Source organism: Oncorhynchus gorbuscha, linkage group LG16 (assembly GCF_021184085.1).
Source record: "Oncorhynchus gorbuscha isolate QuinsamMale2020 ecotype Even-year linkage group LG16, OgorEven_v1.0, whole genome shotgun sequence".
In the NCBI taxonomy this organism is placed as follows: domain Eukaryota; kingdom Metazoa; phylum Chordata; class Actinopteri; order Salmoniformes; family Salmonidae; genus Oncorhynchus; species Oncorhynchus gorbuscha.
The window spans coordinates 12,271,236-12,285,323 of record NC_060188.1 but is presented as its reverse complement, the minus strand read 5'-3'; the positions used below and the strand labels follow the sequence as shown (position 1 = coordinate 12,285,323).

At 43.8% G+C, this 14,088-nt stretch overlaps 1 protein-coding gene across 2 annotated transcripts in view; it reads left to right on the top strand.

Annotated features, from left to right (window-relative positions):
- LOC123999894 (speckle-type POZ protein) overlaps window positions 1-14,088 on the top strand; it is a 101,409-nt gene that overhangs the window by 8,606 nt on the left and 78,715 nt on the right. For both annotated transcript variants that reach the window (XM_046305908.1, XM_046305910.1), the window contains exon 2: window positions 13,421-13,578. The gene's annotated coding sequence lies outside the window, so the exon portion shown is untranslated. The remainder of the gene's footprint in view (window positions 1-13,420; window positions 13,579-14,088) is intronic.

The window sequence follows — 14,088 nt, the reverse complement described above, 5'->3', positions numbered from 1 at the left end:
CATTACTCTAATGTTGGTCTCTGATCCAATTCTGATCAGAGTAATTGTTTGATATTGTGATTTGTGTGAGGCATTTTGTCTTCAATTCAAATCTATATTCTTCAGCCCATTTCAGAAATAAAATCTCAATGTATATGATGTATGCTGTGCTTACTTCTCTCACACATTGCCAATGTATCTCATCTTCTTTCATTATGTCTGCTTACTATTGCTTTTCAGTGTACAAATACTCTACCTCTTTTTGCTTGGCAGCCTTTCATTTGGATTCTTGTTCTTTTTCTTTTTCCCTCTTATTTTATCTCTCTCCTCCATTGCTCCATACCTCTCTCCATGGCAGGGGATGTCAGACCCCTGCAGTCCACCGCTAAAGCATGTCATGCGAACTGTAAAATCTTTGATCTCACGGCATCCATGCACTGAGCCACGACAGCAAAGTGTGTGGATGTTGCGGCACAATAAAAAAACGTGTGTGTGTGTGTGTGCTCAAAAACCTTTAATTTGGCAGTGTGAGGTTGTCAGCATTTGTGGGAGAAACTCTTAGTAAGAGGGAAGACCTTGTCCTCTCTCTGCTTGTTCCTGTTTGGCCTTTTCCTTGTGTGTCCTTTCCTTTCTTCTCTGTAGTTTGATAGAGCAGTAGTTTAATCAGTTGATATTTAACCCTGTCAGCTCCAGACAGTTTGACAGATCTCCAGTCTCATTCTCCCACACATGCTCCCTATGGTCAGGAAAGGGTGGAGGCTGGTCAATTCATCAACATTCTATTACAGGACCCCTCCATCTTCATAAATCCATTCACCAGCTATCTATAGGCTATGCACAACCCACTGCTATAGGCTTTATACAACCCACTGTCACTTTACCTGTCTCATCACTCACTAAAACTGCTGCTGGGATCACTAGCAAGAACATGTGTTGCTCAAGTTGATGATATTGAAGGCCATGGAATGGGGTTACATTCCCCCCTAACTTTTGGGGTAGCAGCCTAACTCAAGAAGTTAGTGTAATTAAAGTGTAATTGATCCAAGCTTCTTGGGGGCAGCTATGGAGGCAGACAGCCCTTTGAATATGCCCCACTGTCATCTCCTTGGACACCTCTGGGTCCTGATGACAGGGAAGGACACTCATCTTGTCTATCTCTCTGTCCCTCACTCCTCTGACGGTGTGTGCTGTGTCCTCGCCCCCCTTGTCCGTTTGCTCTCCTCGCCCCTCGACTGATCAAAGCCCCTTTGAGGGTCCTGAGTGGTTCTGAGCTAATAGCCGGTAGTGATCTGATGTGTGTGTGTGTGCGCATGTGTGCGTCTTCTCAGTGATTAGACACCCAATGACAGGCTGAGCCAGCCCTGCCTACTGTTTTTATCCTTTAAATGGGCAATCTGCAGTTGCGGCATCCATTTTTTAAACCTATGAATGATAAGTAAGTTATATTCTTGAAGAATATAACTTAGAAATGCCTCATGAGCTTAGTTCATACCCCATCAGAACCCAAAATATAACCTTGTTTTACTCCACTGTTTGTAAACTAAGTGTAAACAAAGTTCAAATTTACATTTTGTCAGTCCTTGCATTCATAGCTCTGCCTATGAATTTCATATTGGTTACATTTATCCAGCCCCATCCCTTAACTGCAGATTGCCCCTTTTAATGTTGCACCTTCCCCAGCAGCCGACTCAATTATCAGTGATTAAGTTAGTGTCAGTCTTTAGCGCTGAGCCATACCTCTCCTCCCCGCCGTGTGGCACAGAGGCCCTGAACAGAGCTACTGATCCCAAGTCAGCACTGCAGAGGGACGTACAGTATGCAGACAGCTCTAAGTATAACCCCTGTCCTCAACTCTGATCCCCAGACAACAAGGTGACAGCGTACTGAAAGTTGGCAAAACCCCCAAAGCATTAACCTCAGTGAGGAGGAAGAGGCATTGCATTACATTATAGGATAAATGTATGAAGCATTAACCTCAGTGAGGAGGAAGAGGCATTGCATTGCATTATAGGATAAATGTATAAAGCATTAACCTTCAGTGAGGAGGAAGAGGCATTGTATTACATTATAGGATAAATGTATAAAGCATTAACCTTAGTGAGGAGGAAGAGGCATTGTATTACATTATAGGATAAATGTATAAAGCATTAACCTCAGTGAGGAGGAAGAGGCATTGCATTACATTATAGGATAAATGTATAAAGCATTAACCTTAGTGAGGAGGAAGAGGCATTGTATTACATTATAGGATAAATGTATAAAGCATTAACCTCAGTGAGGAGGAAGAGGCATTGCATTACATTATAGGATAAATGTATAAAGCATTAACCTCATTGAGGAGGAAGAGGCATTGCATTACATTATAGGATAAATGTATAAAGCTATCCTGGTGCTTTGGGGATCCATAACCAGCCTACAAGGGTCGGCTTCCACTTACAGCCTGTGAGATACGGTAGAGTTAGGTTCTTATCCAAGCTGAGATGACCCTGCTTTCAGAAGGAGAAACAAGGACAGGGCCTTATGATATTAGTGATTCTTATTATTCCAGTTAGATTTTGAACTTGCAGGGGGTTACCGAAGATAGCATGGAGATATATAAGATCTGAGCCCTTGTCGTTCAGTCCCCCCCCCCCCGCTCCACCAGCCTCTCTCTAGAGTAGAGGACAGGTCTTGGTGGTGGCACAGGCGTGTGTGTGGATTATTGTGAGGCGTCTGCAAGGTCACGTCTGGCTGCAAGGTCACGTCTCTACTCTGCCTCATCCCCCGAATCCTGGCCTGTTAATAAATATCTAACACCCCCACACTAACACCATTATACCTCCCCTTAGCTACACACACCCCTCTCTGTTCTGCCCAGAAGTCTCCGGAAGGCACACCTTGCATGTCTTTGCCTGTAGCGTTTTGACAAGTGAATAAACATCAGCTGCTTCATTGCCCACCTGCCTCCCAGCCTCTACCTAACACATAATGCTCCCCTCTCTTCCACCTCTATCTTATCTGCTCCTCACTTGTCCTCTACTCTCCCTCTAACTCTACCGTATCTCACAGGCTGTAAGAGGAAGCCAACCCTTGTAGGCTGGTTATGGATCCCCACAATCACTGGGCTATTACCTCTACCCTGTCATTACATATAGACTAAAGACTAGAAGTGGGTCTTATCTATCTATAGAAAACCTCGCTAAATGCTCTCTCCTTAGGCTCTGAGTCCTCTCAGGGGACAGACAGACGGGTGTTGGTTGGACAGGTAGGGAGTTCTCAGTTTGGATTTAAATGTATACACCTCTGAATTAGGATGCAAATACCGTTTGCAGATTTGGTGGGCGTAGCTCTCTCCTGGTTTGGGGCTCCAACCACGATCTCCCTCCCTGTGCCTCCCTCCCTGTGTTGTCCAGTGAGCAGCAGCAGGGATCAGTAAGGAGAGCTGGTAATCTGCCGTAGCCTTAGCGTTCTCTGGCTCTGCTCTCCTTGAAGAAGATTGATGGCCCTCCTGGAAAGGCTGCTATTGTGGATGGGCAGAGAAAGAGAGGGGAGGGAGGACATGGATTAAGAATGGGGAAATTTGAAGGAGAGTGATAGTGGGAAAAGAAGATAAAAAGAGATGGTGCTTGAGAGGTTAGGAGATGAATGGGGGACGAGTTGGAGTTGATGAAATTATGTGAAGGGGTCAGGGGAGCCATGTTTATCTGAATGTGTGTTTGTGTAAACATGACCAGAGATTAGGCTTGGACTCATCAGTCCTCACCCATTATCTGACTCCCACACATGCAGTACAATTGTGCACACACAATTGTCTGTCGGTTTAATCCATTTGAATTAAATACATTTTTGACGGCATCCCTTTTGATTTCAGCAAATGTGATGTTTGCCCATGGAAGAAGGGGCCAGAAAGTGACTTTTTGGACCTAATTGCCAAAACATTCAGGAGATAAAGGTGCTCAAAGTTCATCTACAGTATACCATACCATGAGACATCCATGTCTTCATCACTGGGAAAATATAAACTGTTGAGTTGAAATTATATCAAAAGCTCACAAGCAGGGTTGTCAAACTATTTGATAATTTCTTCCCAAAAAATGTTATAATAAAAAACGTTTTTTACTAATTAGCATAAATGAGGAAATTCAGATTTTTTGGGGTTGATATGGGTGTATATTGTAGCTTCGACCCAACTTCACATCTTCTGCGTGTGTTGTGCCCGCTATCTGTTGAGACACAACATGCTCTTGAATGGTGATGTCATTTCAAGCGTAGAACAATTATTCATAGAATGGACCTATCCCTCCTTCAGAGGCCACTGTAGTTTAGCTGGTACACCATTGAAATGTAAATTCAATTAAAATTGTAACTTCTAATTACTACCACAGAGATGGCCGCCGGTCCACCCACCATCAGCTGTCAACTTAAATGGTCATGTTTATATTGTCTATATTTCTGTGATTTCAATAGGTTTCCTATGGTGTATAAACCATATAATTAAAACAGATATTCCCATTCAAGGCAACATTCTCCCTCACACCATCTTTGTGGTACAATTTGAAAGTGGAAATGTCAATTTTATTCCCATTTCAGTACATTTAGTTACCAAAACATGACACCCACCCTGTATTCAAGAACATGTCTCAACCGATGGTGAGCACAACACAAGGCTCTAAGCTACAACATATGTAAATCTAATTATACAGTAGTTTACGTGTTTTTAGAGAAATAACGTTTAAGGTAAAAAATTAAATAAAAATTACAAATTGAGGAGTTTTTGATATCAATCTCAACCGTTTCTCTTTTGCAGTGATGAAGACAAGGATTTCTGGTACCTTTTTAACTTCATTAATCTTTTGGCATTCGGGCCCAAAAAGTAACTTTGTGAGCACTTCTACAATGAGCAAATATATATGTATGTAAAGTTTGCTTCAAATCAAAAGGGGTGCTTTCAAACAGGGGTTAAAATTGATTTACCCTGGGGCGGCAGTGTAGCCTAGTGGTTAGAGCGTTGGACTAGTAACCGGAAGGTTGCAAGTTCAAACCCCCGAGCTGACAAGGTACAAATCTGTCGTTCTGCCCCTGAACAGGCAGTTAACCCACCCGTTCCTAGGCCGTCATTGAAAACAAGAATTTGTTCTTAACTGGTTAAATAAAGGTAAAATATTTTTTTAAATAAATGTACCCTCTTAGTTCAAGATTTCACGAATAAACAGATTTGTATTACAGTTCCTTTCAAGATGCGTATTTGCATACACAAATGAGCTATGCATAAGAACCATATGTAACCATAATGTGTGTCTAGGTCTGTGAGCACATACTGTTCATTCTACGCTTTCCATTCTAGTCATTTAGCAGAAGCTCTTATCCAGAGCGACTTACTAGTGCATTCATCTTAAGATGGTTAGGTGAGACAATACATCATAATTGTATCGAGTACATTTCCCTCAACACATTACTTCCAGATGTTTTTGAAAGATGGGCAGGGACTCCGCTGCCCTGACTTTAGGGGGAAGCATGTTCCACCAAGTTGCAGGAGTTTGATGGCAGAAGCTGGTAGCCCAGCCAAAAGAGTTGCAGTAGTCTAGACGTGCCTGGATTAGGACCTGCGCTGCTTCCTGTGTGCAGAAAGGTTGTACTCTGAAGAGAGTGAACCTGCAGGAGCGAGTCACTGCTTTGATGTTTGCAGAGAATGACAGTGTTGTCCAGGGTCACGTCAAGGTTCTTTGCACTCTGGGAGGGGGGCACCTTTGAGTTGTCAAATGTGATGGAGAGGTCTTGGAGCGGGCAGGCCTTCCCTGGGAGGAAGAGCAGCTGTGTTTTGTTGAGCTTGAGGTGGTGGGCCGACATCCAAGCTGAGATATGCCAGGCACGCAGAGATGCATGTCTCCACCTGACTGTCAGAAGGGGGGGGGAGTGTCATTTGCATAGCAATGATAGGAAGACCATGAAAGGATATGACAGAGCAGAATGACTTAGTGTGACGACCAGTAGTGAGAGTACGTGGTGCAGACACAGAGTCAGCTTTGGCAGAGTGGAGAGCAGTCTCGGATGAGTGACACGACTCGAAGCCTAACTGGTTAGGATCAACAAGATTGTTCTGAGAGTGATAACGAGAGTTACAGCACGCTTAGTTGTTGACGTCAGAGGGATGAAGTGTTGGTTTCTTAAGGAGGCAAACTTGAAGTCAGAGGGGACGCAGCCAGTGGTCAGGGATGAGTTGAGGCAAGTGAGGAATGGGAGAAGGTCTGTAGAGATGGTCTGGAGGAGGTGATGGGGTCAAGTGGACAGGTTGTTGGGTAGCCAGCCTTCATTAGTCGCAGGCTTTCATCTAGAGAGGGGAGTAAGAGGTCAAGTAGTTCTGTGGGAGTTGTGTCCCCCGAAACATGACCTGCCGCACTGCTCTGCTTCGCTGCTTCTTAACACACTGCTCACTTAACCCAGAAGCTAGCTGCATCAATGTGTGCCTATGTGTTGGAGGAAAGACCGTCCAACTGACAACTGAGGTCAGCTTGCAGGTGCCCGGTCGGCCACAAGGAGTTGCTAGAGCATGACAAACCAAGGAAATCCCCCGGCCAAACCCTCCCCTAACCCGGACGACGCTGGGCCAATTATGCGCCCACCCCATGGGGCTCCTGGTCACGGCCGGCTGTGACACAACCTGGGATAGAACTGGAGGCTGTAGTGGTGCCTTAGACCACTGCGTCACTCAGGAGGCCATATTGTATTGTTTTGACAATTTTGCAATGTTAATTTTGCGCTAATTGGCTGTACCTGCACCAAAACTCTAGTATTTTTCCTTCCTATATTATTGTTCTCCAACTTCGTTTTAAATAGCTTGATTAAAATGCATTTTCTCATGGCTCTCTGTTGTGCCTCTGCAGCAGACCATATGGTGAGAAATATATACTTGGAACATCGAGTTGTAATACATACAGAATCGTAACACGTATTGTATTGGCACCTAAGTATCGTGATAATATCGTATCGTGAGATTCCTGGCAATTCTCAGCCCTAGTATTAAGTAGCCACCAGATTGGCTGATGGATAGGATGATAGTCTATCTTTGAATTACCCTTGGCATGTTACTCCTTTATGGCCCTGTGTGTGTGTGAATAACCCAGATCCTCCACTGTGTGTGCGCAGCAGCAGCACAGGGTTGAATGGCCCAGTTGTGCTCATAATTATAACAGTTATTCACTCTTAGTGGCTCTTTTTAAACATAGTCAAGTTCTTCATGCAACTTTTTTTCAAGTCTTAGGGGGTTTCAGCAGCGGTGAACCTGTGAGGAACAGTCCTTTTCTCTCTTTTTCCCCGTATCATGGCTGACGTATTTTAATGTCTATCCCATCTCTCCCCGTCCCTTTCCGCCCTCTGCTTAATTTGTCTTCAATCCTTTCTAGTTTTGTTTTTATCTTCTCCTTGTCTAGTCTGCTGCCACCCTTCTCTCTTTTTCATCAGCCAGTAGTACATTAACCCATCTTTCATCCTGTCTCATCTCCCATTCTTCCTCACTTTGCTTTTTCTGATTTCCATTTGTTTTCTTCTTACACTTTTGTTTCCCCCCGCTACTCTCCTGTCTCTCTCAGCTCCATCCTCTTCCTCTCCCCCATCCTCCTCCCCTCCCTCCCTCTTCCTCATTCCCCTCCTCACCATCCAATCCCTGCTCTCAGAAGCTGCGGAGATGTAGGTTTGCTCTGCCATGGAGACTTGACAGCATGGATGGCAGCGGGTGTCTGTGTTTTCATCTCATCTCCCCTCCAACCTGACTAAACGATCAGGCTCACTGGTGGACAGACAAACAGGCCGGGGCAGGGAGTGCAGAGGCAAGGAGGGTGGCAGGGCGAGGCCCCAGCGTTTACCCAACCTGATTACAGGATCACACACTGCAGGTCAACCCTCATTTCCTGGAGGTCCAACTCATTACCACACCGCTGACCAACGCCTATCAGAGGGAAGGAGGGAGGGAGGGAAGGGAAGAGAAGGAGGAGGGTGGGAGACTGATGCATAGAGAATGAGTACAGGACAGAGAAAGGAGAAGAGGGGGTGAAGGAGGGATGGCCAGAAGAGATTGAGATGAGAGAAAGCAGAGTAAATTTTCATAGGTCATAGACACGGCGAGGAGGATAGGTGTTGCAGTGAGTCAAGGGGATTTTATTCTCCGATTCAGACAGTAGCGGTAGTAGATCTAAGTAGCTGTTCCGCTGTTATGTAGGTCTGAAGGCTGGTTTAGCCAGATGACTTACACTATACAGACCAACCAGGAAGGCTCTGCCCACCACAGGACCACGGAGACACACCCTCTTCACCTCACACCGTTGACTCATTATTTTGTACATTGTCTGACACAATCACAGCATATTGTCAGACCTAAATTTCTCTTAATCCCCATTTTGCCTGTTAAAACGGTGTTTGAACCAGGAGGCATTAGTGATTTTGGAGCCCAAAAATATAGACCGGACTCATGCTTCTGTTGTCAGGTTTTGAATACACATCTGCTTGTCCAGTCAATAAGAACACTCACATATTCATTGCAGGTGAGCTATTGATCAAGCCTCTGTCCCCCTGAGACACACACCTCTGAGAGTAGCACTGCCTCTCACATTCCGTGCTTGCATTTTGCCTCTATATTTTGCATCTGATTGACATTTGTGACTGGCTTGTGTAAACCTGAGGGTGTTAAGATGATTCCATTCATTCCTTCAGTCCACCTCTCTTCTCTCTGAGCTTCTGACCCAGGGGCTATGGCAGGGTCTGGATTAAAGAGAGGGGGGAAGAGTGTTCTTTATTCAGAGCATGTCACAGAGACATTGTTAGTCAGAATGGTATTGCACTTGGCTTCGCGTTGTGATTCAGGTTGGATTGGCTTTCTTCATGGTCTCAAGTTGGGCCTATTTGTTTTAGATTACTGCTCTGAAACAGTACTTTGTCTTACAGACCAGAAGAGCTTGAAGTGTCTTACATCTCAGCTATTGTCTTTGTACGTGTCTGTAAATTATATAATGAAGCCTAATATGACTATGTATTTTAAAGGGACCATTCAACCTGATGAAGTTTCTCTTGTTCAGTTATGTGGGAGTCTCTGTCCCCCTGAAGTGCTAGTGTTTATTACTAAATATTAGGGATGCACCGATATGACATTGTTGGCCGATACTGATATCCAATATTTTACTTGTCAAAAAAAAAAATATATATACTGAACACATTTTGGGGAATATTCAGAGGTGGCAACTTTCCATGGGAGTTGATATTAATACCATTTAAATGTAGATGTTTTTTGCATTGGATATATTTACCATATCATATGGAGACAGAAACAGAAACCTTTTATCTTATCATAAGTGGATATATTTACCATATCATATGGACACAGAAACAGAAACCTTTTACCTTATCATAAGTAGACATAATTGCAAATGATTAAATCCTTCCAAATAGAAATAAAAAAACAATTTAGTTATACATTTAATTTGAATTAAATGAGTTGACTCTTCACATGGGATAATTTCACTGAACAACAAAAGTGAATATTGAATGATCCCCAATGATCCATCACTTCTCCCAAAAATATTTTCAACATACATCTGTAAAATGATAGTCTAGAAACTAAAGCTTTGGTTGTCTTCCTCTTATGCTTCCATGTCTTCTCCCTGGACCTTCTCAATGTCCACCTCTTGAACATCAGACTCTGAGGCCTCATCTTCACTGTCACTTTCCAACCTCGTTGAGGATGGCTTATTGTCAGGCTCAAAAAGCCTCAAATTTGCCCAGATGGCCACCGATTTTTCACCCCTTGTATTGGTCAGCCTGTGGCGTGCTTTGGTGTGTGTTCCCAAACAAGGAACAGTTGCCCTCTGAGGTGGTTGATGTTGGTGGGATTTGGATGACGATGGAGGCAACAGGGGCAAGAGCCTCAGATCCACAAAGTCCCTTCCACCAGGTGGCTGATGAGATATGTTGGCACGACTGCCATATTGCATCTCCATCCCAAAGTCCTTGCTTGGAAGTGTACTTCACCAGACTGCCAAGAACCTTGCCCCCATCCAGGCCAAGTTGGCGAGACACGGTAGTGATGACTCCATAGGCCTTGTTGATCTCTGCACCAGACGGAATACTCTTGCCAGCATACTTGGGGTCCAACATGTACGCTGCGGTGTGTATGGGCTTCAGGCAGTCTTCACGCTTTTTGATGTATTTCAGAACTACAATTTCCTCTGCTTGGAGCAACAGTGAAGTGGGAAGGGCAGTACGGATATATTCTCTTACATCTGCAAGCAGAGTCTGAACATAAAACGGAATGGCACTGTCTCCCTCAATCCGTGCAATGGCTATTGCTATAGATTTCAGGAGATTTAGGCTGCTTACCACTCTCTCCCAAAATACATCATCCAGGAGGATCCTCTTGTTGGGGCTGTCCATATTGGCAGACTGTGATATGGCCATTTCTTGGAGAGACTCCTTCCCCTCCAGGAGACTGTCAAGCATGATGACAACACCAACCCAATGGGTGTTGCTTGGCAGCTTCAATGGGTGTTGCTTGGCAGCTTCAATGTGGTGCTCTTATTCTTCTCTTATTCTAACCATTCCCTTGGCTCTCTTGTAGAGTGTATCCATTGTTTTCAGTGCCATGATGTCCTCGAGGAGCAGATTCAATGCATGAGCAGCACAGCCAATGGGTGTGATGTGAGGCTAGGACTCTTCCAATTTAAACCAAGCTGCCTTCATGTTTGCAGCATTGTCTGTCACCAGCGCAAATACCTTCTATGGTCCAAGGTCATTGATGACTGCCTTCAGCTCATCTGCAATGTAGAGACCGGTGAGTCATGTTGAAAATGTTTTTGGGAGATGTGATGGCTCATTGGGGATCAACCAGGATTTCATCATACATGTCAAGCAGTGAAGTTTCTGATCTGTCTGTCCGATGCCTCGCTTCCTCGGTGTACAGTCACTGTGTCCGTTTCCATCTTGTCCAGCTGTGTATGTAACATTTCATGTAAACCCTGTTCCCTGTCTGCATCGAAGTAGCGGTCCTTGTACCTAGCATCGAGTTTGATGGCAACACAGTAAAGAGGCTCAGATAGAATGCCTTCGAACTGCTTGTTCACAGCCTCGAGGACTTTTGTAAGTTTTAACCCCCCGGTCTGTTGGCAGTTTTGTTGAGCAGGCGTTTCAATGCCATGACAGAGGGTATCACGTCTGCTGCAGACACAGTTCATTAGCTTATTTCTCCAGTCAGTTGTTCGAATGGCGCTAGGACTGTGTTTCAAACATGTTCTCTAATGCTATTGAAATGGCTGCAGCGGTATGAGAACCAGCACATTCTTCAGCATGCAATACGACTTTCCTCAGTATGGAATCCCTGTCGACCCATTGTGCTGTCAGACTCCGCATGCTAATGGGGCTGACATCGCTTTTCCAAATGTCAGTCGGGAAGCTAATAGCAGTGAGATCATAGATGTACGTTTCAACAATACTGTGTAACTCCGGTAGGGCAACTTCTGAAAAAAAGTGTATACCGGGGCTCGACCAGTCGGCGAAAGCCAACATCATCCACAACAGAGAAGGGTTGATTGTCAAGGGCAATGAATTCCTTTATCTTGGCGTTAATGGATTTTGCCTTTGAATTGTCTCGCTGAAATTTTCTTACCCTTTCAAATGACTGCTGGACTTGAACTTGTTTAGTTGTTGGAAGTGTGCACTTAGTATTTTAATGCTTTTGTTCTGTGTAGCGCTGTATTTTTTGTGGCGTCATTACGTCCTCTAACCTACGTTATATAGGTATGCACGTCATCTACCTACTTTATAGGTATGCACGTCATCTACCTACGTTATATAGGTATGCACGTCATCTACCTACGTTATATAGGTATGCACGTCATCTACCTACGTTATATAGGTATGCACGTCATCTACCTACGTTATATAGGTATGCACGTCATCTACCTACGTTATATAGGTATGCACGTCATCTACCTACGTTATATAGGTATGCACGTCATCTACCTATGTTATATAGGTATGCACGTCATCTACCTACGTTATATAGGTATGCACGTCATCTACCTACGTTATTGTTAGAGGAATTCTAAATTCCTATATGTTTTGTAGCCAAAACCAAATTCACCCTCTATTTCATAATAAGTTGTAAGTTTATCATTTATGCATGAAATAGATCGAGACTAGTCTTAAGTCAGGTAACAGCGTTTAATTCAAGAGAGTACTGACTCAAAATACAAAGAACATTACATTTTAAGGAGAGAACATAAAATGACGTCATCAGTTTCTCACACCCTCTCCAATCCACACAATAGCGCAGTGTCTTCAGGTCTGGAGATGTCTTCTACTCCCCTCATAAAACAAACATTCCAATCTGTCTAAAAGATATACTTTTCTCCACTAATTTAACATCAAACAAACATTCTTATCTGTCTGAAAATATATATGCCCTCCTTTCTCCCTTAAACCCGCAAGGTACAGACAATTAATTTGTTTTACCTACATTTTCGGCTCCAGTTTAACCAAAAATCCATACATTTCATTTCATATTTTTTTAACATTTTATTTGAATTTTTACCTTTATTTAACCAGGCAAGTCAGTTAAGAACACATTCTTATTTTCAATGATGGCCTAGGAACAGTGGGTTAACTGCCTGTTCAGGGGCAGAACGACAGATTTGTACCTTGTCAGCTCGGGGGTTTGAACTCGCAACCTTCCGGTTACTAGTCCAACACTCTAACCACTAGGCTACGCTGCCGCCCCAATGCATGTTATGCCGTCCCCATAACATAATATTATTAAAATAAATGGTTCTAATTTAAATGTATACATAATTAATCATTTAAACTATAATTTCCTCCAACAGTTATATAGGTATGCACGTCATCTACCTACGTTATATAGGTATGCACGTCAGCTTTAACATCGGTTTTGCATATTTTTTTTTGCAAGACATCGTGTCGATGTTGGCATTTTTTTACTAATATAGGCCTTTTCCGAAATGCTCACCGATTTATTGTGCATCCCTACTAGACATAATGAAGTATTTTAATAATTCTGTTTGGCATCGGTTTGGTTTCACCTCAAATCAGACACCGCACTAAATGAATCCCGCTCCTCCATGGGGGAGACAGAGTCACCTCAGCCATGTCGACAGAGGGAGAGGGAAGGAGACGTACAGACTTCTCCTCCACCATAGACTGGAACTGTTCAGCCAGGGAGAGAGAGAGACCAGACGGACAGCACTGTTATTGGAGATGGCCTTCTGATTGAACTACTGGGGCCCTACCTTGTACTGTCTGGCTGGACTTTCCTAACTAAACCTACACTACACATTCCCAAAGTATTATTGTGTGCGTACACGTTAAGTAGGTACCTGAGTCCGTTCAGATACAAACGAACCGTTTTCCACAATGAACTCACACACTCACACTCCTCTCAATCTCTTGTTTGTGTTCTCCTCTGCAGCCGGACAGGAGGCCCAGGCAAACAGAAGGACACAGCCAGAGACGCAGACAGACAGACGTACAGATAGAGGACTGCTCCCAGACTGACAGACAGAGGGCCCAGCTGGCCCAGCCATGGCATCAGCCAGCAGCACAGATGTTTGAGGGCCTTTGATCTGGGTGAGTACCAACTGGGTTGGAGATAAAGGAGGGGAGGGTGTACCAACACAGGGAAGATGGGTGATTTTGGGTGGGGCAGTGACTGGTGGCTGGTTTGAAGAGACTTGAGGGAAATGTTGAGAGAGAGAAAAATAACTAGGAGTGGGAGAATTTTGTTGACAGAGAGGAAGAAGGTTACTTTTAGATGGGAGAAGGTGTGAGATTTAGGGTTTGAATAAATGAATGACGCAAAGAAATGAAAGAGGAAAGAGGGTGGATGCAAAGACAGCAGAATTTGATGTAGGTGGCAGCATTGAATCATTCAATATATGATTCAGATGTGTCTGTCTTCAAACAGCTAAAGTAACACTTAATTTCTAATAAAGGACTTTCAGGTGTGAAAAGGGAATAATTATCAGTGTTGGTGTGAGAGATGAGGGAGGGGAGGATATTGTAACTGTAAATGACCTGTGACAGAACTGTAAACTGGAGAGAACGGAGGATTTGTATGAAATAAAGTGTTTGTAGACG